Source organism: Ictidomys tridecemlineatus, chromosome 10, assembly GCF_052094955.1.
Source record: "Ictidomys tridecemlineatus isolate mIctTri1 chromosome 10, mIctTri1.hap1, whole genome shotgun sequence".
NCBI classification, from domain to species: domain Eukaryota; kingdom Metazoa; phylum Chordata; class Mammalia; order Rodentia; family Sciuridae; genus Ictidomys; species Ictidomys tridecemlineatus.
The window spans coordinates 132,658,338-132,678,899 of record NC_135486.1 but is presented as its reverse complement, the minus strand read 5'-3'; the positions used below and the strand labels follow the sequence as shown (position 1 = coordinate 132,678,899).

At 50.8% G+C, this 20,562-nt stretch overlaps 1 long non-coding RNA gene across 1 annotated transcript in view; it reads left to right on the top strand.

Moving 5' to 3' along the window:
- Window positions 1-1,717: 1,717 nt before the first annotated feature.
- Window positions 1,718-20,562, top strand: part of LOC110597977 (uncharacterized) — a 66,381-nt gene continuing 47,536 nt past the window's right edge. The window contains exon 1 of the long non-coding RNA XR_002483767.3: window positions 1,718-1,981. This is a non-coding gene — a long non-coding RNA (uncharacterized LOC110597977). The remainder of the gene's footprint in view (window positions 1,982-20,562) is intronic.

Genomic DNA, 20,562 nt, shown 5'->3' with positions numbered 1-20,562 from the left:
TATTTTCAGAAGGCTGCTTGCAATCCCCGGTCTTGGGACTTCTCCAGCCCATCCTCTCCCCTCCAAAGACAGAGGGGTGAGGGGACAGTAGAGGGTCGGATCCAAGAGATGTCACAGGGTCATTCCACAGCATCGCTGGTGGGCTGGGCATCCATTTGTTTAAGAGGAGAGGTGGTCTTGCTGGGTAAGAGTGGGCAGCACGGGGCTTAAAGCACAGGGGACAAAGCGGTACACTTGGACAGCAGCTGGGGCTCTCCCAGGAACTTTGATTTTTGTGAGAGGCATTTTCTTTTTGTGGTGCTGGGGATGGGACCCAGGGCCCTGAGAATGCTAGGTCAGTGCTCTGCCACTGAGCCACATCCCAGTCCTTTAACAAGATTATTTTAAGACAGGGCCTTGCTAAAGTTGCTGAGGCTGGCTTTGGATTTGAGATCCTCCTGCCTCAGCCTCTGGAATAGCTGGGATTACAGGTGTGTGCCACCATATCCAGCTCCAAAACCATTTTTAAAATTTCAGAATCAGGTAACTAACTATTTCTGAGTGATCCATCACGTCAGTGCCCCAAGTGGCACTGAATTCCCCTGGCATCTGCCAACCCTAATGGTACATGTGGCCAGTGGGTTTCCTGGCCCCAGCTCAGGCTCCCTGGATCCCATATCCTCTGCCTGTGTCATGAGGGTCACCTGGAGCTCACTGATGTGCCCACTGATCAAATGAAGCACAGGTGCCTGAGTTTCTTGGATTTTTTTCACCCACCAAGGACACAGTAGCTTCTGTTTCCTTGGTAAATCAATTTCATCCAAAACAAGTACCTGTGCGTATCTTTCCCTTGTTCTCGTGACCAGGAGGCTTTGCAAAGAACCTGCAGGTTCCTGTACAAGCTTTGCATTTCCGGATCTGGGTGCAGAGTGGACTGGTTGAAGTCTTTTACTGTTTTTCAGTTAGTTTTGTTTGTAGGAAGCCAAAGAGGCCTTGGTATCCCCAGGACAGGACCAGGGAGGCTAGCAGTTTTCTTCTTTGCCCCTGAGATCTGACATCTCTGGGGGTAGGTGGCATGGGGCATTGCAGCATGGCGGTTGCTGTGGACCACTGGGTCCCCCACAAGTCCTTACATTGACGCCTCCCCTTCAGTGCAATCCCGGTGAGAGGTCAGGCCTTGGGGGAGCCACGCTTGCCAGATAAGTGAACTTGGCCCAGGACTTAATTCCTGCCAGGCTCGGTTTTTCTCATCTGTAAAATGGGGACGGTGGACAGTCCTATCTCCAAGGGCAGTTACAAAGATTGATAGAGCAACGCGCGTGAAGGTTGGGAGCAGCGTCCTAGTTACTGCTGGAATCATTATCATTCAAGGGAGGACAACTGCTGTTAGAAAAGCAGAATGTTACTTTGTCCCGATCGCCACTGGGCAGGTGATACCACGGAGACCCACATGAAGTGGCCGAGCAGGACACAGGGCGGTGTGCGGCCTCCTGAGCCATTTCACTCCGACATTCCCCGTCAGGCACATCCCGGCCCCGGCTCCAGCCCATCTGGCCACCGCGCCAGTCCAGAGGAAGCGACAGGGGCAGCTGCTGGCCGGAGAGGGGGCGTGGGCAGCCCTCTGCGCCCCGCACCATTTAATCAGATGACCTCCAAAGCTGGCTTTTCCGGCCGACCATCCAGCCTGCAGAAGGGCAGCATTAGGGAGTTAATGAGGCTTGGCCAGGCGAGGGCCATCTGTTCTTAATTACCCAAGTGCACAGGGCCGGGGGCAGGTGGACGCGGGGGCGGCCGCGGGCTGCCAGCCTGGCCAAGTTGGCCGCCTTCTCCAGACGCCCGGATCCCCAGGTCCCTCCTGTCACCTCCCCTGCTTCTCCCACATCGGAGGCCGAGAAGCCGAGGTCAGAAGTGTGTGTCCAGCAGCAGAGACGCGAGCAGGGGGCGTGGGGCGTCCCAGGTCTGCCCCTCCAGGGGCCCAGCTGAGAACAGGGTCCTGGGGCAGGTGAGGTTGGGGGCGTTCCTGGGGAGGGGCGGGGCCGTGGGCAGGGCCAGGCCATGGGCGGGGCCGAGCTGGGAGCAGGCGGCTGCAGAGAGAGCGGATTGGTGCCCTGGAGGCGGCCACGTGGCCAGGAGGCATCTGGGGAGGGCCGCACCCCGAGGAAGAGAACGCGGATGGATGGCCAGGGCAGGTGGCCAGGTGGCCAGGCACAGGGGACCAGGGGCCCCCTTCTGAAAGAGACCAAGCCCACCCCGTCCGTCTTTACTTCTGGCTGGAAGCTGGGTGGTGCAGGGAAGGGACTCTGCCCTCAGGTGGGGTTGAGTCCAGGCTCTTGCACCGGCCAGCAGGCTCCTGGGCCTTCCCGAGCATCGCTCTCTGGTCCGCAGAGTGGGGACAGCAGCAGCTCCTGCCCTGGGGGCTCTCTGTGGGGATTCTGTGGGGCCCTGCATGCGCGGTCCGCGGACCTCGTCCTCACGGGGCGCTTCCTGACTGGGCAGGGCAGTGAGGGTGGCCGCCTCTGGCTTCCTTCTCTCTCCTCTCCTCCTTCCTCCTCTTCTCCCTGTTGCTTAGAGGAGGAGTCAAACCCACTTCTGGGTTGATGCTGTACTATGGAGACAATCACGTCTGTCTGTCTGTCTGTCTGTCTCTCTCTCTCTGTACAGTGGCTTGCCTGGCTTTTCTCTGAGACTCCTCTGCAAACACCACAGTGGAGGAGGAGGAAATCCGGAGCCAGGAGGCCCAGGATTCACAGGGGAGCTCTGCCTGTTACAAGCTGTGTGGCCTTGGGCAACTTACTCAACCTCTCTGAGACTCAGAGTTCTTATTCAGAAAATAATCAACTTGTGGCCATGCTGGAAAGGTTAAAGGAGATGATGTCTTGAATTTAGGCCATGTTCGATATGGGGACTCAGAGTGGACTTGTTTGACGTTCTGGTACCTGAAAATCAGTTTCTTTTCTCACATTCAGTGCGGGTGGATTTGGATTTGAGTTGAGTTCAGTCACTTTTGCCTTGGACTCTGGAACACTTGGCTTATCTCTGTCCCCAGTTCGGCATGACTTTGGCCTCCTTAGCTGTTGGGTCAGGGAATCAGGGTTTTGCTGTGGGTCTTCTGATGGCACCCTGGCTGCCCTAGTGTTCAGGTGTCACAAGGACTTAGCCTTGCTCAGGAGCTGTGGTGGATCCTTCCCCTCCTGTCCCCATCTGTAAGATGGACCCGTTGACATGCTGCTGTTGGCATCAGTGTGCAGATTAAATTAGATGATACGGCTTAGCCTAGGGTCTGAGGGAGGGGAACAAGTGGCAGACCATGTCATCAATGTGGTGGTGACAACCACACCCTGTGCCGCTGAGGGAACCCAGACCTTCCCGTGATTCTAAAGAGTTAATCCAACAAGCAGAGCCGCCCGCCACTTCCAGGCCCCGGCTCCAGGCTGCAGTCATTTACACCCTTAGATCTTTTTTTTTTTTCCACAGTTCTTCAAATACTTTATTGTTTTTTAGTTATTTTATTTTATTTTTTTAAAGAGAGAGTGAGAGAGAGAGGGGGACAGAGAGAGAGAATTTTAACATTTATTTATTTTTTCTTAGTTCTTGGCGGACACAACATCTTCATCTTCGTTTGTATGTGGTGCTGAGGATCGAACCCGGGCCGCACGCACGCTAGGCGAGCGCGCTACCACTTGAGCCACATCCCCAGTCCTTTTTTTAGTTATTATTTCTTTTTTTTTAAATTTTTATTGTTGGTTGTTCAAAACATTACACAGTTCTTAACATATCATATTTCACACTTTGATTCAAGTGGGTTATGAACTCCCATTTTTACCCCGTATACAGATTGCAGCATCACATCTGTTACACATCCACTGTTTTACATATTGCCATCCTAGTGTCTGATGTATTCTGCTGCCTTTCCTATCCTCTACTATCCCCCTCCCCTCCCCTCCCCTCTTCTCTCTCTACCTCCTCTACTGTAATTCATTTCTCCCCCTTGTATTATTTTTCCCTTTCCCCTCACTTCCTTTTGTATGTAATTTTGTATAACCCTGAGGGTCTCCTTCCATTTCCATGCAATTTCCCTTCTCTTTCCTTTTCCCTCCCACCTCTCACCCCTGTTTAATGTTAATCTTCTTCTCATGCTCTTCGTCCCAACTCTGTTCTTAGTTACTCTCCTTATATCAAAGAAAACATTTGGCATTTGTTTTTTAGGGCTTGGCTAGCTTCACTTAGCACAATCTGCTCTAATGCCATCCATTTCCCTGCAAATTCTATGATTTTGTCATTTTTTAATGCAGAGTAATACTCCATTGTGTATAAATGCCACATTTTTTTTATCCATTCATCTATTGAAGGGCATCTAGGTTGGTTCCACAGTCTTGCTATTGTGAATTGTGCTGCTATGAACATCGATGTAGCAGTGTCCCTGTAGCATGCTCTTTTTAGGTCTTTAGGGAATAGACCGAGAAGGGGAATAGCTGGGTCAAATGGTGGTTCCATTCCCAGCTTTCCAAGAAATCTCCATACTGCTTTCCAAATTGGCTGCACCAATTTGCAGTCCCACCAGCAATGTACAAGTGTACGCTTTTCCTCACATCCTCTCCAGCACTTGTTGTTGTTTGACTTCATAATGGCTGCCAATCTTACTGGAGTGAAATGGTATCTTAGGGTGGTTTTGATTTGCATTTCTCTGACTGCTAGAGATGGTGAGCATTTTTTCATGTACTTATTGATTGATTGTATGTCCTCCTCTGAGAAGCATCTATTCAGGTCCTTGGCCCATTTGTTGATTGGGTTATTCGTTTTCTTATTGTTTAATTTTTTGAGTTCTTTGTATACTCTGGATATTAGGGCTCTATCTGAAGTGTGAGGGGTAAAGATTTGTTCCCATGATATAGGCTCCCTATTTACCTCTCTTATTGTTTCTTTTGCTGAGAAAAAAACTTTTTAGTTTGAGTAAGTCCCATTTGTTGATTCTAGTTATTAACTCTTGTGCTATGGGTGTCCTATTGAGGAATTTGGAGACCGACCCCACAGTATGTAGATCGTAGCCAACTTTTTCTTCTATCAGATGTTGTGTCTCTGATTTGATATCAAGCTCCTTGATCCATTTTGAGTTAACTTTTGTGCATGGTGAGAGAAAGGGATTCAGTTTCATTTTATTGCATATGGATTTCCAGTTTTCCCAGCACCATTTGTTGAAGATGCTATCCTTCCTCCATTGTATGCTTTTAGCCCCTTTATCAAATATAAGATAGTTGTAGTTTTGTGGATTAGTCTCTATGTCCTTTATTCTGTACCACTGGTCCACCTGCCTTTTTTGATACCAGTACCATGATGTTTTTGTTACTATTGCTCTGTAGTATAGTTTGAGGTCTGGTATCGCTATACTGCCTGATTCACACTTCCTGCTTAGAGTTGTTTTTGCTATTCTGGGTCTTTTATTTTTCCATATGAATTTCATGATTCTGTTATCTATTTCTACAAGAAATGCCGTTGGGATTTTGATTGGCATTGCATTAAACCTATAGAGAACTTTTGGTAATATTGCCATTTTGATGATGTTAGTTCTGCCTATCCATGAACGGGGTATATTTTTCCATCTTCTAAGATCTTCTTCAATTTCTCTCTTTAGGGTTCTGTAGTTTTCATTGTATAAGTCTTTCACCTCTTTTGTTAGGTTGATTCCCAAGTATTTTATTTTTTTTTTGAGGATATTGTGAATGGAGTGGTTGTCCTCATTTCCATTTTAGAGGATTTGTTGCTGATATACAGAAAAGCCTTTGATTTATGTGTGTTGATTTTATATCCTGCCACTTTGCTGAATTCATTTATTAGCTCTAATAGTTTCTTTGTAGACCCTTTTGGGTCTGCTAGGTATAGAATCATGTCATCTGCAAATAGTGATAATTTAAGTTCTTCTTATCCTATTTTTATGCCTTTAATTTCTTTCGTCTATCTAATTGCTCTGGCCAGTGTTTCGAGAACTATATTGAACAGAAGTGGTGAGAGAGGGCAACCCTGTTTGGGGCATATATACTTATGATTGTTATGTCTTGGTGTATGGTTCCCTTGAGCAGTATGTAGTGTCCCTCTTTATCCCTTTTGATTAACTTTGGCTTGAAGTCTATTTTATTTGATATGAGTATGGACACTCCTGATTGTTTCCGAAGTCCATATAAGTGATATGGTTTTTCCCAACCTTTCACCTTCAGTCTATGTATGTCTTTTCCTATCAAATGCATCTCCTGTAGGCAGCATATTGTTAGGTCTTGTTTTGTGATCCATTCTACTAGCCTGTGTCTCTTAATTGGTGAGTTTAAGCCATTAACATTTAGGGTTATTATTGAGATATTGGTTGTTCTTCCAGCCATATTTGTTTATTTATGTTACTTAACATGGATTGTTTTTCCTCTTTGATTATTTTTTCCCCCTTTACTGTACTACCTCCCACTGTTGGTTTTCATTGTTATTTTTCTTTTCCTCTTCCTGTAATGTTTTGCCAAGGATGTTTTGAAGAGATGGTTTTCTAGCTGCAAATTCTTTTAACTTTTGTTTATCATGGAAGGTTTTAATTTCATCTTCCATCCTGAAGCTTAATATCGCTGGATACACGATTCTTGGTTGGAACCCATTTTCTTTCAGTGTTTGAAATATGTTATTCCAGGATCTTCTAGCTTTCTGAGTCTGTGTTGAAAGATCAGCTGTTATCCTGATTGGTTTACCCCTAAATGTAATCTGCTTCCTTTCTCTTGTAGCTTTTAAAATTCTCTCCTTATTCTGTATGTTGGGCATCTTCATTATAATGTGTCTAGGTGTGGATCTCTTATGATTGTGCACATTCGGTGTCCTGTAGGCTTCTAGGATTTGGGATTCTGTCTCATTCTTCAAGTCTGGGAAGTTTTCTCGTATTATTTCATTGGATAGATTGCTCATTCCTTTGGCTTGGACCTCTATTCCTTCCTGTATCCCAATGACTCTTAAGTTTGGCCTCTTTGTGTTATCCCATATTTCTTGGATGTTGTGCTCATGGTTTCTTAACACTCTTGCTGAGCTGTCTATGTTCTTTTCAAGTTGAAATACTTTGTCTTCATTGTCTGATGTTCTATCTTCTAAGTGTTCTACTCTGCTGGTAGTATTCTCAATTGAGTTTTTAAGTTGGTTTATTGCTTCCTGCATTTCTAGGATTTCTGTTTGTTTTTTATAACCTCTATCTCCCTGTATAGATGATCTTTTGCTTCTTGGATTTGTTTATGTAATTCATTGTCGAAGTGATCTTTCATTGTCTGATTTTACTGTCTAATGTCTTCCTTGACACTCCAGATCATCTGAAGCATGTATATCCTGAATTCTTTATCTGACATTCCATCTGCTGCAGATATTACCTCTTCTAACGTTGAGTTGACCTGCATTGCTTGTGGTCCTTTCTTTGTCTTTTCATACTGCTTGCGTTTCTTTCTGCTTGGTGAAACTGTTGTGTTATTGACTTTTTCCCCTATATATTTATATTGCTCTTCTATAGTTGAAAAGTCTCCCTCAAAGGCGCGGGCGGCGGCTCTGCCCCTCCTCCAATTGGGGCAATGTGCCTACCACACCGGCAGGCTGTTGGGCCTGTTCTGCCGGTTGGTAGCAGGTCCACCTACCTTGCAGGTGCAGGCGGCGGCTCTGCCCCTCCACGGGCCGCTGGGCCTGATCTGTCTGTCGGTTGCAGGTCCGCCTACCTTGCAGGTGCTGGGGTGGCTCTGCCCCTGCGCGGATTGCTGGGCCTGTTCTGTTGGTGGTCGCAGGTCCACCTACCTAGCAGGCAAGGGTGGTGGCTCTGCCCCTCCCCCAACCGGGGGGATGCATCTACCACGCTGTCAGGCCGCTGGGCCTGTTCTGCCGGTGGGTCGCAGGTCCACCTACCTTGCAGGCGCTGGGGTGGCTCTGCCCCTCCGCCGGTTGCTAGGCCTGTTCTGCCGGTGGTCGCAGGTCCGCCTCCACCCTTAGATCTTGGCTCAGGACTCCAGCTGCCTGGTGCACACTGGGGGCGTGGGGACAAGCCTAATTATGAAGGAGTGAGAGTCACTGCTTCCTGGGATCAGATCAGGGCTGGATGCTGGGATCCCTGTGGTCTGATAGAGATAGCCCTTGGCGATGCATGCTGGGTTTGTAAATGGAGCACCGGGAACGAGGGCCAGGACTGTGACTGGACTGTGGATTCCCGGCAGAGCTCCCATCCGCTGTTCTGAAAGCAGCTCGCTCCCCTCTGGCGGGCGCTGAAGTTGGGCTCACCACCAGACATTTCCAACATTCTGCTTCCAGTCCCCAAGTAGCTTTGTATTTCCCCATGGGCTCTAAAGTTAGCCGTGCACATGTGACTTGCTGTGGTCCCAGTCAATGCCCGTTGATGTGTGGCACAAAGGAGAAAGAAATGTTGGTTCTGTTGCATTGAAGTGACAGGTTTGCTTGTTACCTCGGCAAATGGATGAACCCTGACTCATACACTGAGGAGCAGATACAAGATCCGTGGGCACGGAGCGTCTTCCTGACTTTGCTTATGAACTTATCCTCAGGACCTACTACAGTGCCTGACGCATATAGGCAGTTGAGAGATACGATTCAAGAGGGAACTGGGAACCACCAGACCCGGCTTTGATCCTGGCTGTGACACTTATCCACCTATGTGAACTTTAGAGGTTTGTGTGGTTTTGGGAATCATCAATTTTCTTATCCTTTGGGATGGAGATATCATGGCCTGCTATGCTTCTGTACAATTTATTAATAATGCAGAAGTTTCTGGACCATCAGAAGCACCCATCTTTTGCTTTAAATAGAGAAGGAAGGGTTGGAGGGAAGCAGACAGGGCCTACGTAGGTACGTCAGCAAGAAGAACTGGAGTAGAAAGGAATCTGTAGGTGCATTCGGGGGACCCTAGTTGGGGGTGATCCCCTAAGTAAGGAGTCACAAAGGCAGGGATGGATAATGCAAGTAACAGATCTCTCTCCTGTCACCGCCCAAGAGTGCCAACTCTGATGGCACAAAACACCCGAATATTTGAGCAGAAGCCATAGCGAGCCTGCCTTTAATTACCCTGCCAATAAGGATTCCTGGGCAGGATGGTCTTGGGTGCGCAGTAATGTTTTGCAATGTTTTCAGTAATTGGGTTAAGATAATTTATTAGAGTACCGACTGGATGTGTTTCAATAATTGCTAAGACTGGAGTATTAGCCTTTCCTGAATGCAAATCACCCCTCCATGGGCCAAAGCTTCAGAGAATATTGTTCTGCATATGCAAATCACTTAGGCGAAGGCCGGGTGCTGACCACAGCGCGGACGTGAGCGCTGAGTCTAAATTGCATTGGAAACTCCCTGAACTTGGAATCCCACTCCGGGGCCTGGTTTTGCTGGCAAGGTCACCGGAGGTGGTGGATTGACCCAGCGCTGCTCCTAGGAAAATTAAAGGGAGCCCGAGGGCGGGTGGGAGGTGAAAAGGGTCAGCCGAGGGCCGGCCGCAGAGGCTGCTGGAGGCACGAGAGGCATCGTCCGTCCGTGGCTGGAACCGATTTCCCCGCCCGTCTGCTTTCCCTATTGAACTTGCTGTTGTGTGGCAGACAATCTAACCCTGTTTAAGAAAAAAAATAAAATAATAAGCAGAAGTATTAACGGGACGGAGAGGATGAGATTGCATGCTTGCCATCAAGATTTAAAGGTAATAGCTTCCTGAGGTTAATTTGGTTCAGCTGGTGCTCACACCCCCACCCACCCCCCAGGAGAAGGAGCTCACCAGACAGAGCTTTGCATGCTGGGAAACAACAGTAGCAGTGGGGGCTGGCCGGCTGGCTGGGCTGGCGGTGCCAGAGAAGGTCCCAGCCTGGGTCCTAGGGTCCCCGGGCCTCTCATTCATTTTCTCCTCACCACAGCCCAGTGAGGGGAGGTTGTATTCCCAAGGAGAAGCTGCGTCTTGGAGTAGGTGGGCTCAGGTCCCCCTCCGAGGGGGTGGAGTTCCGCCAAGAACATGGAATCCCAGCCTTTATGGCACCCGCCACGTGTGGTGTGGTCACTGTGTGACTCTAGGCAAGTGTGAGCCTGCCTGTTTGGCCGTCCTGCCCCTTGAGGTGTGTGTCCCTCCAATAGGGAGGATGAGGACCTAGGAGCAGGGTCTGTGGGTGTCTGATTAGTGGTTGGCTGATGTTGGGGAGGTGGGTGACAGACTTAGGTGGGAGCCCAGACACGTCCTGGGCACGAGGCAGAGAGGTTAAAAAAATTGTGGATCCAGAAAAATACTTTCTTACTCACAAAATAGGGATGATAATAATAGCACAGGCTCCAAAGGCACTTAGCCGCGTGCTCAACACTAAGTGCCTAAATAGTAGATATTAATATCTCTCGTGCGGGATAACAACAATCGGGATTTTCTAAGTACGAAAGAAATTTCCGGAGGGCGATCGTTGGTCACCGCTACTTGGAAAGTAGTTGGACCTGCATCCCCAAAGAGTAAACAGACTTTTATAAATATATTCTCAGCACAGGAAAAAAATAAATAAAGCACAATTCAACTACAGACTCGAGAATGGAATCACAGCCCCGTCACCGGGCTGAGAGCAACAGCCCCTCTTGCTCCTCCCACAAGAGGTGAGGAGGGGAATCTGGCCCCCATCATACAGGTGAATCGTGAGGCTCCAAGAGGACCAAGGACCACGTGCTGACCATGGACTGGCCCACTGGAGGAGCAGAGGGTCAAACCGAAGCTTCTGACTTTGACCCCCTTGAACTCTGGCCCATGCTTCCCTAGAGTCCCACGTCACAGCTGGGCTGGTTGGGCCTCACTCCAGGATATCCCCAGCCGCCCCCACAGTGGACGTGGCTGGACCAAGTGTCTGGCTCCATATCAGCCCCCTCGGGGGCGAGCAGCCACTGGCTGACGGCAAGCCCAGGATCGTCTGTGTGATGAGAGGCAGCTTCGGCTTTCCCCCCAAGTTTCCAAATGGATCATAAATTACGAAGAGGACCTTCTTGGCTCTGTAATTAATGGAAATTTACCATTTTTAAGCTTCCTCTGGGAAATTTTCCATGTCAAATGAATTTGTCGATGGGACCCTGGAGGGAGGACATCACAACGGCTCCGGCGTGTACTTCTTCATTAAGGCCGCGGCTCGAGGTTAGGTTTGCAGTCACGTCTTCTGATGGCTTTGATCTCCGATGACAGTGTTCACTCTATTTGCTCCTTGGTATCACTCTGGTATTTTAAAATCGTCTTTTAAGATAGCCCTGCTAATTATTTTGCTGGAAGTTTAATTAAATCTTGTCACAGAGGAATCTGCTATCTTGGGATGACTGCTCAACACAGCTCAGATGGCTGGGGAAAGAGGGGGAGCGGGGGAGGCGCACAGATAAACGTATAAAGGAGGGAAGAGACACTAAAGGACGCGGGACTTCCTGAAGTTCAGATCTCTTTGTCTGGACCTTGTCGGACTTTTGCGGGGACTTCTAAATCAGCTTTAATGTCCCGTTTAGAACCAGAGGTACTCATTGAAAGGAATCGATTGATGTTTTCATTTTGTTCTGCTCTGGGGCCATGAAGATAAATAGACAAGGTCACCGTCTCCTGGGGCTCCTCGTCCTGGGCGTATGTGTGTGTCTGTATGGATGGACAGATGCCAAGGGGCGTGGGGCTCTATGAGAAAGTTAGATGCCTAGGAATATTCATTATGCTGTGGCTTATCATCTCTAAACTCTGGAAACAACCTTTGGAAAGAAGAACGGAGTAGATCCACGCGCGTGACGTGCGGTGATCTCCAACACAGGTCTGAGATGTAGAACCCAGTGCTGGCCAGGGTAGACAAGGGCTGGGCAGGTTTTAAAAGGACAGGTCCTCAAAGGCTTTGTGAACTGTGTGGTCTGTCCCTGTCACAGACCAAGAAGAAGCAACCAGAGACAAAACGAAAAGGCGTGGGCTTTGTTAGGTTCCAAGGAAACATTATTTATGCCTCTTGACGGTTGAATTCCAGAATTTCCACGTGCTGCAAAAGATTCTTCTCCTTTTGCTTTTCTTCTCCCAGACGCTGAAAAACGGAAGCCTGGTTTCTGGCCACGCAGAACAGGGGTGATCCGAACGAAACAGGGTCTGGAAGGGGTAGTCGCGGAGCGGTGTTAGGCAGAGTAGCTGAAACGCAGAAGCCGCCGAGTGTCCGTGGGCGGAGGAATGGACAAGCAACGTGTGCCATGCGCAGGGGGTGGGTGATTATTCAGCCTGCAGAAAAAGACGGACATCGTGGCGTATCCTGTGACAGGGCTGAACTTGGCATCATTACGTAGAGTGAAGTGAACCAGGAAAGACTCGTGTCCAGATATTTAGAGTCATCAAGTTCAGAAACAGAAGGGACAGGTGGTGGCTCCCAGGGGCTTGGGGGAGGGGGAGTCATTTGTGGGATGGGAGCAGAGGGTGACTCTCACAAGACGTGTGGAGGTGGACGGTGCTGACAGTCACCCATCATGGGTGCATTCAGTGACCCGGAGCTGTGTGCTCTAAGATGGTGACGATGGTGAGCGCCGGGTTACGTGGGCTTCCACACATGTTTTTAAATCGGAAAAAAAAAAGCCCATTAAAAGAACAGAAATGCGATAATAATAATAATAATAATAATAATAATAATAATAATAATAACTAAACATGAGGCCTGTGAACCATCGTTTGCAGACCCCCGTGAAGAACGTGGGTCATTTGTACAACAGATTCGCACACGACACGCGCACACACACCAGCTCCCGGGGATGACGAGCACGTTACACTGTCATTTTAGAAATACCTCTCGGTGATTCGGTATTCCCTCAGGAGTCGCCTCTTTCCTCAGAGGGCCCCTTGGATTACAAAGGCTAACCCAGAGGGGCTTACTGCCCTCAGGAGGGACGCCGGGGCCCCATGGAAAGGAGGGAAGGGACTCCTGGCGGTGGCTCAGGGTGTCTCCTTGCTTCAGGAAACAGCCAGACAGTTCTCTTCAGAGCCAGACTTCATTAAGAAAATAAAGAGGTCTGTGCCTTTGATCTGCCCTTTCTTTCTAAGTTCCCAAAGAACTTTCTGCACACCCAGGAGCTGGTCCCGCTAACCACGACCACAGAGTCGCAGGACAGATCTCTGCGCCCAGCAAATCGGGGGCTAGGGGAAGCCACAGGGGAGCAGTAGAGGAGGAGGCCGGAGGGAGTGGGAGTGTGGGGGTCGGAGGGTCCTGATGGCCCCCCCACGAAGGACCAGGAGTGATATTAGAAACAGGGAGAGGCCGGGGCACGGTGGTGCACGCCTGTGATCCCAGCAGCTCCGGAGGCTGAGGCAGGAGGATCACAAGTTCAAGGCCAGCCTCAGCAACTTAGCGAGGCCCTGAGCAACTTAGTGAGACCCTGTCTCTAAATAAAAAATAAAAAGGGCTGGGGATGGGGATGTGGCTCAGTGGTTAAGCATCCTTAGGTACCAAAAAAAAAGAAAGAAATAGAGAAGGGTAGGGGCCTCTCGGCGCAGGGTGCGACACCCTTCTTTGTCTCTGCGGTGCAGAGTGGAGAGCTGCACAGCTCTGTCCTTCAGAAGCCCACGTTCAGTTTGGATGAGGGACGTGGGTGATGGAATCCCTGCAGCCCGGGACCTGCCAGGGAGAGGTGGAGGTGCAGAGAAACCCTATGGACTTCCACTGAGGTCCGAGCGAGAAGGACTCAGAGGACAGAGCCTTTGTAACCAGAAGCAAGTGGCCGGAACCACAGACTTCACCAAGAAGTTCCAGGACCTGGATGTCAAAGAGACACGGGGGACAGGCCAGTCTGGCTGTGCCGTTGCAGACACCAGGAAGATCTGCCCATGTGTGACGGAGCTGAGTCTTCCTCCTCCTGCTCCTCCTGTGAGGTCACACACACTGTCTCCTGCGCCCGTGTGACACTTCATGGGAGACAGAGTAGTCCTGGTATAGAGTCTGAACCTTGGAAATGCTGGAATATTTATCCTGAAGGATCTGAACCAACCCAGGACTGATTCTCGTTTTTAGTTTTTGTACCACGTATTGAACCCAGGGATGCTCGACCACTGAGCCACATCCCCAGCGCCCCCGACCTTTTTTTTTTTTTTTTTGAGATAGGGTCTCCTTGAGTTGCTTAGGGCCTCACTAAGTTGCTGAGGCTGGCTTTGAACTTGTGATCCTCCTGCCTCAGCCTCCTGAGCCACTGGGATTACAGACGTGTACCACTGTGCCCGGCCCTGGACTATTTTAAACTTCCCAGGGTGAGGGTGTCAAAGGTGGGCGTGTTGAGTGTTTTCAGACTGCTGGGTGGGGTGGGCTCACAGCAGGACAATCAAGGAGGATGAGGCTTCCTGAGTTTTTGACCTGGAAGCTGCAGCAGGTGATGCTCCTTCTGGCTCCACAGGATGCTCGAGTGCACAATCCTCCTTCTCTGGCCACGGTCTGGGTCTTTTAATCTGCTTTTCCCCTGGGTGCTGTGTTCTGTCTGCTCAGAGCCGGTTTCCCGGGAGGCAACGCGAGGGCCATCTGCTCCACGGTCCCTGCGTCTTTGACCCAGGCACGACCCTCCCGTTCCTCCGGAGCTGCCAGTCGTACCTGAGCGCCGAAGCCATTTCTGCACGCGATGGTAGTTAGAAAGAGATTGCTCTCTAGTTCCGGAGACATAAAATGCGCTCTGCAGCTGACGGAAGCCACATCCCGCCACCCAAGTCATTTGGAGCGAGTGAAGGTGGCGTGCCACGTGAACCCAGGAGGCACACACGGCTCTCGATTAGAGCCAACAAACAGAGGAGCCGGGAGAAAAGTTCCAGGAAGACGCAGTCTGCAAGTCGTTCAGCGTTTGTTCTGAATCCTGCATTATCCCAAGTGCCATCCTGCGAGGAGGCACAATGTCCCCTTACTGTCTCCCCCCCCTGTTCTCTTTCCTTTCTCTTTTAGTCTGGTGAGGGCTCGGAGGGAGGTCTTGTCCTCAGGGATGTCAGCTGGTGTCCCGGGCTCTGCTCTGGCTCAGTTGGAAGAGCCACCTGTCTCCAGGGGGCTGACTGGGCCCCCCCTAAGCCAGGCAGGGCTGCTGTCTCCCCTTAACTTCCTGCCTTCAGACCCTCCGTCTCATGGTTGGGGCAGAGTCAAGAGAACCAGGGCCGGGTTCCAGCTCTTGAGATGGCCCTGCTGGAGAGGGACAGGGCTGGGCCCTGGAACAGTGACCCACTGACCCGCCTTTATACCCTACGAGGTGTGAAGGTCTGTGCGGCAAACGGGCTCATGGATTCTCTCCCCAGTATCCATCTCTCTCAATGGGACACTTTCCCGTCCCTCAGTGCCCACATCCTAGAGACCCTTCCCTGTGTCGCTGTGTGTTGCCTCCGAGCGAGGTGCTGTGGAGGGAGGGAGGGTCGTGGTGCCCAGAAGGTGGGCACCGATACTCAGGGGGCTCCCTGGCTTTCAGCTGGGAGACCTCCACGCCCGGCACTTCCCCGGACTTCTTTTGGGAATATTCTGGCTCAGTGAACCTGGCCTGAAGCTCGGGAGTCGACATTTTTGTGGCCGGTGTCCTCCTGGGTCAGTCTTTGCTCTAGACTGAGATTCTGTCTCTCAGAAATCCACATGGTCAAAGCTAGTCCCCAGCATGGGGGTGTCGGGAGGTGGGGTCTCAGGAAGAGGGGACCCCTGACGAGTCGTGCCTTTCGGAAGAGACCTGGGGGAGGTCCCTTGGACACAGCAAGAAGGAGGTCGTCAGCCAGCCAAGAGGAGGGTCTTCCGCGGACCCCGAACCTTCCAGAGTCTTGAACTTGACTTCTCAGTCTCCAGGACAGTAAGAAGGGAATTTAAGGGAAGGAATCTTCACCCCTTTGGCTTCAGACACTGACATCCCCTCTTCCATAGAGGTAGCGGGGGGCACACTCCTGAGGCCCACTTAGAACCTCAGGCTGCTCAAGCTGGGACGCAGGGAGCCAGTTTCCTCCCAGATCTTTGCAGCACGGTTCTGGTCCCAGAATCCCCTCGGGTCATCCCTACGGCGAGGTGCCACGCCCACTCTGGGCTTAATAGACCAGAGTGTCTGGTGCAGGTCCGGGATGTGCCCTTGAAACCACCTGGGGGCGGGTATTCTGCTAAGTGGACTGGGCCAGGCACAGAAGGAGACACTGCGTGACCTCACTGTGTCGAAACGGACAAGGAAATGCATAGAGACAGAGGGTGTTTGGTGGGGGAGAGGGTCCACGCTGGGGAAAGGGCCCTACAGTCGCAGGATGGAGGCGGATGCCATCTAGAGCTGGAAGGATGGCCTGAGGGCTGCCGTCAGGAACTATGTGCTGAGCCTCACTTTGGTGGCATTAGGTGTCGAACCCAACCACACTACATTAGGCACAGTTGGCTTTGCTTTTGGAGGTTGGTTACCATAGTCCAAAATGTTAAATGGAAGATTCCAGAAATAAACAGTCCATGAGTTTTAAAGGATGGTTATTGCACGATGTTGTTCTAATTGTTTTTTATTTATTATAGTGATTATTATTAACCTCTTACTGTACTTAATTTGTAAGTTAAGCTTTGCCATTAGTATGCACGTACAGGGTACAGCCTAGTAGATACAGGATTTGGTGCTGTCCCAGGTTTTAGGCATCCCTGGTGGGGGGTCTGAGAAGGTTGAGCCTTCAAGTAAGGGAGGGGTGTCCTGCAAACTTGGTAAGAGAGTAGGTTCAACATCACACCCAAAGGTAACTGAAGAGATGGGTGGGTGAACGTGCCTGACCGCAGTGGTCATTTACCATGCGTATGTCTATCAAAACATTATGTCGTGTGCCCTCCTGTGTCACTTTTATTTAAAAAATTAAGTCATGTAGAAAATTCCAGAAATACATAGTTCATTCGTTTAAAAAAGAAGTCGTAGAAGATGATGACCCAGCTCTCTCTGGATTGCACGCCATCCACGTCTCAAGCAGGCAGAGGGACCGTCACAATCTCCCATGGGGCACGAGAATCGGTACGACTTATTTGGAGTCACTGTAAGAATAGTCATAAAATATCGGTAGCTACAATAAATAAGTAAGCACCCTCGCTCACCCCAGGGCACCAGCGGTGTGTGGGAGCCGTGGTGGAGGCTCAGCCTCGGGGAGGGCCAGCTCTGGGTGTCCGCCGTGCTCTCCCACGCAGCACCCGTGGCAGACATCACTAATCAATCAGAGTTCTCTTCTGGTCTCAGCCCCAACGTGGCCTTAGGATCGTTCTCAAGGCCAAGCCACCGCTTTCCGTGCAACAGGACAGAAAGCCAAGGAGCGGAGTAGGGAAACAGAAATCCCTTTTTCACATGGGCAGGTTTGATCTCGGGTTTGGACAAAGGGAACAGAAGGTGGCTTTGATTGTCATCAAGGAAAAGCAGAGCAGACCCAAGCTAGGATGGGAGCCTTAGGAGCACCCTCCTGGCTTGGGATAAGCAAAGGGACAGTGGCACTCTGCCTGAGGAGCAGCAGTGGGGACAATGGCCAAGCTGGAGGGAGGAGCGGTCGGGAGCCACCAGCGGCCTTCGGCTTTCCTGGGCAGATTCTGGAAGCTCCTTGATCTTGCAGAAGGATCTCGCAGGGAGCTTTGGTCCTGGGTTATGGACCCTCCAAATTCATATATGAAGCCTAACCCCCAGCGTGATGTCATTAAGAGGCAGGGCCACGGGGAGGAAACGGGGTTTGCGTGAGGGCCGAGGATGGAGCCCCAGTGACAGGATTAGCGCCCTTGTAAGGGCAAGAGAGCCAGGTTTCTGCCTCTTTGTCGTGTGGTGACACAGTGACTGGTAGCTGTCTGCAAGCCAGAAAGTGTCCTCACCAGGAATGCAATCTGATGACCCCCTGATCTTGGATTCCAGTCTCTAGAAACGTGAGAAAAACAAACAAAACACCGTGTTGTTTCCACCAGCCGCTACAGCAGCCCAAGCTGAGACATTATGCAATTGGGATAATGCAACCCAGGTGACTGTAGCATTATCAGCCGAGAGGAGCGGGCAGGGGTTGCTCTAGATGGACAGATGCGTGGTGATGGCCCGGTCCACCTCCCCCTGCTCTGTAGAAGAGGCGCCTCCGTTCCCAGGAGGTGACGTTACTCATGCAAACGCTCAAAGCACTGCCTGCATTCTCAACCTGCAGCTCAGCCCTCCCACCACTCCTTTCTCAGGTGCTCAGAGTGTTTTCCAGAACCTTCCGCCTCCTTTCAGGTCTCCGACACAGGCTTGTGCATTCTCTCCCCAAATAGCACCGAGGTCCAGCGTCTGCTTATCATCTCCCGGAAACATTTACAGTGAGATTAGAAAAGGCATTGAGCGCGGCTCCGTGGTCTCCACCGGGACCCAGCGCGTCCCATGCAGGGTGGGAAATTAAAACAGGATCTTCGAGCAGGGGAGAGAGGCAGAGAAGAGCCCGGCTCTCCTTATCTTCCTGCCACATGTGAACCCCGTCATCAGGCCCTCCGTTTTTGATAAGCACAGCGTGTCTTATCGCCGCCTTTGACACAGGCATCGATCCTGCCTTAAACTGCTCCGGGAGGCGTCTCTCTGCCCCCGATGCCCTCCCGTTACATGCAGAGGAAGCTGCTTTCAAAAAATGCGTCTTGTCAATAACTCGCCTTCCCAGAGAGGGGTGCACATCTCTGCTTGGGTGGGTTGCAAAGACAAACCCCCGTGCAGGGTGTCTAACATCTCCTCCTACCACCGGGAGCCTCAGACAAAGAAAAATGAGCTTTGCATTTGGTTTTCACGCCCAGCGCCGTCCCCGATGTCGGATGGCACATTGCAGTGGTGAAAGGCGCGAGTGTAGACAGCCCGGCTGGGATGTGGGGTGTTCTGCGGAAGTCTTTAAAGCGACCCCGATAAGCCCCACTTACAGTTCAAGGGGATGCGGTTGAGGGGAGAGAGGGTTTGCACCTTACTCTAATTGATAGTCGGGACCAAAAGGCTTTGAGGACTAATTAGCTTCCACATTAGAAACCCTTTATTGCTTGAATGACCTTTTTTTTTTCCCCTTGAAGAATACTGTGGCCACAAGCAGCCAGGACGGAGCGGTGGCTTCCCCTGAAAGTGTGGAGGATACCACCCACCCGTTCTGTCCTTTGATGTGGTTATGGCTTAACACCCACCTGGCATTGGATGTTGACCGGCTACTCTGTTTTCTAAGCAGAGGTTTTGTTGGACGTCTTTGCGATCTTAGGAGTGCCAGCGTGGATGCTTCTGATTTACAAATGAAAACCAGAGACAAGGCAGGTGACATGTCTCCAATCCCACGGCAGAAAGCTGGCTGAGTTGTGAATTCAGAGCAAGATTTTCAAATTATTCTATTGAAAATTCCAGTGATTTCCCCCTGCCTTTGTTTTTGATAATGGTGGCTATCAGTTTCGCTTTTTTTCAGGCCAGAACTTTGTATGAGAGTGTCATCAGAACGTGTCCTTTAGTCAAACAGTGATGAGTATTCGCTGGAAAAGCCAGGTACAGTCCTAGACAGCTGGGCAGGTTGCTCACTGCGCAAGAGTGACATTACTCCAAAGCCCTCTCTCTGCCCCACCTTGGATCCCAGTGTGGCTCACACCCATGCTGAGAGGGGGTGCTTCGTTCTAATTCCCACAAAGCCACGTGCAGGCGAGTGGAATATCTGCTGGGGAAGAGGTGCGATTTTCTAATTTGGTCACAGGATGCCCTGTGAGCTCCTGGTGGCCTTGGTTAATGCTCACACACATGCAGGAGCGGTGGCCTGAAATGCGGAGTTCCATTTAGTGACGAAAGCTGAGATTGTGTTCTGCAGACTGGCCTGGGTGGAGCTGGAGGGAACATGTTCTCCAAACATGGATTTGGGCCCAAAAAGACTTGAAACACGGTTGCTCGTGAGCAACCGAGTTCCTTTCCCTATGCTGGAGGTGGTCAGGGGGGGAGAATCTCGCCGGGAGGGAAATGGGGCCAGGCTGGGTCTCTTCCCCGAGGCTGGAGACAGGACTTGGTGCCCGTCCGACCGGCCTTGGTGGCAATGCAGGCTCTTAGAGCGACGCGGGTCTGCACCTTGGAGGGTGGAGGCTGTGGGTGGGTGGGGTGGGTTTTTATTTTCTGAGGGGAGATATTGGATGGAAAACCAGGAGAAGGCCTTTGATAGGGGAAGGGGCGCTTTTCGCATCTGGAACTGGGGAGATCTGGGGTTCAGGGCCGTAGTGACCTTCTCTCGGAAAAATCTCGAAGCCCCCCCCACACTTTGGTAAAAGTCTGTTAAGTTGGGTGGCCTGGTATTTGGACCTGCTCAGAGGGGGCCATTCATGAGGGGGGCTGCTCTTGCAGCTTAGAGATGACTAAACAGACTTCATCAAACATGTCACTCTCAAACTGTCCCCAAGGCCCGCCCCCGACCCTTTACAAAGGAGACACCCTGGAGCCTCTTGTCAGATGATGTTGACATGATAGGAAACCTGGTGTGAGGTCGCAGGTGAGCCTGGTTCCACACACCAGTTCTGGGACTTTATGGGTCAGGGGTCAGCTTTCTAAGCCTCCGTTTCCTCCTCTAACACATGACCATGTTACACCCCACCTGGGAGCCAGGTGCGGTGGCACCAGCCTGGAATCCCGCCTACTCTGGAGGCTGAGGTGGGAGGATGGCAA